This window comes from Carlito syrichta, unplaced genomic scaffold (assembly GCF_000164805.1).
Source record: "Carlito syrichta isolate Samal-C Ts95f unplaced genomic scaffold, Tarsius_syrichta-2.0.1 Scaffold89679, whole genome shotgun sequence".
NCBI lineage: Eukaryota > Metazoa > Chordata > Mammalia > Primates > Tarsiidae > Carlito > Carlito syrichta.
This window is the reverse complement of record NW_007033775.1, coordinates 48456-52860: the sequence shown is the minus strand read 5'-3', so window position 1 is coordinate 52860 and position 4405 is coordinate 48456.

The window sequence follows — 4405 nt, the reverse complement described above, 5'->3', positions numbered from 1 at the left end:
GATGTAAAAATGTATTTCAAACATGAACGGGGAGAGACTTTCCTTTAATTGCTAACACAGTTATCCTAATGCTCCCATTTTTTCCACACAAGATCCACTTACTCTAAAAAAAGAACACCACATGTTCTGACACGCGAGAGTTAAATGCCCACAAAGATGAAAATAACACACGCTGGGGGCATCAATAAGGGGTAGACCGGGATGGGGGGTGGTGGCTAGAGTTCAGAAATTACCTGTTGGGTACAGTGTTCACTATCTGGGGAACGGGCCACCTGAGACCCAACCCCCACCACCGCACAACGCGTTCATGTAACAACATGCACATGCACCTCCTGAATCTAAAATAAAAACGGAAGCAACAGAACGGATAGTTCAATTTCACTCCAACACAACCCATTCTACTGAGCAGGCATGACTCAGAGTCCCTGACACACCACCTTTCGCCACTGCCATTAGGCAAGACTTTTCCAGGATTTGTGCCAAAGATTTAGGTAAAGGTTAGTAGCGACACCCTTCTTAGTGGACACATGTAAAGTAAGCCCCAAGTGCAAAATAAAACAAAAACCATACTACCAAGCATTGGAAAGTCCTGATCCAGAGGCAACTTCTCGTGTGATAAGTAAGAGAGGCATGGATGTGAACACATGTGAACAACACACACACTCCACTCACCCACTCTCCACACCACATGCCTTTATGCAGATCTCAACCATTCCTGTTTTGATGTAGGACCTTGGCAACACGGTATAAAGTCTCCTCCAATTTCCCACTATACCTGTGCCTCTTATTTGCATTTTATTTTAGGCTTCTCTCTTAAACACATGCTCAGATAAATCTATCATTTCATTACAAGGTAAGGAGGAGAAACAAGATGCCTTCCAAACAGAGGAAGAGTTAGCTGTGTGGCTTCTGGCAATTGAGCCTCTTAACACCACTGCGCCTTCGGTAGAAAGATGGTTGTTATTCAATGCCAGGCCAACCCAAACCAGATCAAGACCCTAGTCAGTTGATGGATCAAAAAAAGTGAGCTAAAGTATAGGATTTTAAATGTAAACGCACACACACACACACACACACACACACACACACACACACACACACAAACACACCCCTTAAACATTTGCCTTAAAAATATACAAGTCAATGAACCAGGGCAAGGCAAAACCTTTGAACCAAGGCACTGTGGCTGGGCCTCCAGTCTTTCTTATAAACCTACACCATACTCTCCCCAAGACTTGCTATCTTGGTTTCTTTAAGCAGAGGAGGAATCCACCCAACCAAAGCCTTGCATAGCAACCTGACTACAGAACTCTTCATTTCATGGCTTCCTCTGTTTTCTGTAGTGCCTGACAACACCTAATTTATCAGCAATTTAAATCTTTCAAAGGGTTTGGATTTGTTTTTTCTAAAAATAATTATTTTCACATTTCATTGGTTCATTTAATATTTGATTTGTATTAATTAGGAAAACAAGTGCCACTGCACAAACACATCTGAACAGAGAGCAACTGAGTTGCATGAAAAACAGAGCTCCACTGCTGTCCTCAAGGGTAGCTCAGGCACTCAGAATGCCACATTCAGCAAAGAAGGCTGTCTTAACAAGGGAACTGAGAGTAGGGTCAATTTGGTGCGTCAGGAAGCAAAAGTCAAGTGAGCACGCACATGGTGTCACCACCGAAGTGCTGGTATGGTGTGCCCTAAGCTCTTACGTGCCAAACAGGGCAAAGACAGGGAAGACTGCAGGATGGCTTTTGAAACGTGTGGTTTATGTTGAATGTGACAGAGTTAGCCTGAATCGGGCAACTTCCATCAAAAATAAACAAACACATGAATACAAGACCTGCCATCCAGAGACACTAATATTAATACTTTAAAAGTGTAAGAATTGAATGTTACTTGTTCTTACAAGTCTATCTTTTAGAAAATCTGAATAGTTATATTGAACATGTGTGTGCAGATACATCCATGTTATTTAACATGCACACACAATTGAGTGCACTCTCAACTATCTCATAATTAGTTTGATGGCAGAGTTTTATAAAGATTCTTCTTGCCTTTGGAATATATGGTACGGTGTGTATGTGGTTCTCTCTGCATGTGGTTCTATCTTTCCATGTTCTATTTACACCTATAATAGAACTGATTCAGATGCCTTCAGCCCAGGGTCACACTGGTATAAGGACACCACACCACCAGCATCAATGAAAAAGCAGACAAACACACACGATCTATACTGCAGATCACTGAAAGGTGATGCTATTTAATCACCACAAGTCGTTCTCTGCTGGAAGCCTGTTTTTTAAAAAAATGTTATGAAAGACAATGTAACTCTACACCAGATAGCTCTTGCCTTTGTTCACATGTTTGTGAATATTACTGTCATCCCTAAAAACAGTCTTCTGTTTAAGAACAAACCAAAGGCCACTAGGTTAAGATATTACTTTCTCCAGAAAAAAACAAGAGCATTTAATTAACATTATAGCCAGCAAAACAGCTACATGTTAACATCCTCTTTCTAAAATCCAATTGGCTCTTTTCTGACACGCTCTTTCCTCTGGTGCTTAAACTGTCTCAAGAATGCAGATTTTGCTATGAATCATCACATTTGCTAAATGCTATAGAAACTCTAAGTCTTTGTTTCCAGAATTTAAAAACTGGTCTATATTTCCTGATTTACTAAAAATCAAATAAAGCTAGATAGTGATATTCTTCAACATTTCAAAAAACCCAAAACCTGATTTAACATATTAAAAACTTTGAAATGTGCACTCTGAGTTTAATAGCAAAGTTAAAGATAGTCTCAGGCAAGTAATGCTCAATTATGCCACAATCTTTTCGGTAGACAAAATTATTAACTCAAACATTTCAAAATTATTATGATTATATATATTTTAAACTGTCAATTGCCATCTAGAACTCATTTTTAGTCAGCAAAACAACTTACTGTAAAAAAAAATTAATACTAAAATACAGTAGTATATGTTTACAGGGGTAAAGAACTAAACAGAAAAATAAAACTCTTGAAAGTCACTGCTCAACCATGTCATTTTATTCCGGACCAAGGAATAAGTGGATGTTCTAAGGATAATTCCAGTGTCTGCAGAGGCTCCGTTATAGTTCTAAGTGGCCCAGTACTTCACAGCGGTGGTAAAAGCTGTCACAGTGCTACTGCTGGCAGTGCACACACAAAAATCCCCTACTCCATAGCTCCCTGCCCTCAAGTAAAAACGATGGAGACACACACTGCCTCTCCAGGCTGATTCCAATCACCCAAATCCAACCGTGCTCACTTCTCGATTCCGGCAGCTCCCACCACTCCAAAGCTCCTCCCCGTCTGGTCAAACGCAGAGTCGGCCTCTTGAAATCTGCCCACACTACAGTGCCCACCCTATGCGTGGGCCAATTTTTCCCGGTGCTTCCAACCAGGGGTGACTTCTCCAACTCCCAGTCCCCAAGTCACCCCCTGCTACACCTCTCTCTAGCCACCGGCCAGCAACACCTCTGCACCGGTGGCCATGTGGTCCTAACCACTAGCCCTACAGCAGAGTCTGGGCCACCTTCCACTGCACGACGGGAAGAAAGAGTCTCATCAGTGATCCGTGGGCACGCAGGGCTAGAGAAATCACCACCTGGGGTGTGGAAGGAGGCCACAAATCACACCAAGAATGTTACTGACACCGGCCACTGAGATAGGCCTTTAATAGCAGCGGGCAAGTGCATAAAGCTAAGGAAGTATAAGCCTAGCCACCTAGAAGATATACATGGACCACGTCATAATAAAACTACCAACAAACCCTGGACACCAGGAAAAGCATTCAAAAAATAATGCAGTGGAATTTACTGAAAGGCATTTTCTACTTAACTAAAGTACTGTAGAAACCATTTTTCCAGGTGTTGCCTGGCAAGATAAAGCAAACGTAAAAGCTGAAGATCAAAATAACATCTACGACCTCAGTGACTGAGTTGTCTATCAACACTGAGACGGCCTCACACCTACCATCACCCAGAGCCATATGGCCTGAAACAGACTACTTCAGGGACCAGCAACATTCCAGAAGTACAGCCCGGCTTAGGAAAAGCGGGTGCCAAGTGCCCACACAGCATATTCCTTCTCATGGAGGAGTGGGGCAAGAGGCAGGTGCCAAAGGGGACAACACTCACCAGGTGTTGGGTCCAGCGCATCCTCCTGCCAGTTCCTCTAGCCTCCCTAAGTCACAGCAGCAGCCTTGCAGCCCTGCCCATCCAACTTCCGCACTGTCGTTCAATCTGATGATGCCCCTGAGCCTGCTTGAAACCCCTCAGTGACTTCCTTTCTCCACCAGCTAAAGGTCAAGTTCATGCACAGTTTTCAGATCTAACCCTGCCTGTCTCTGCAGCCTTGTCCCACCTGACTCTCCCTTCCAAC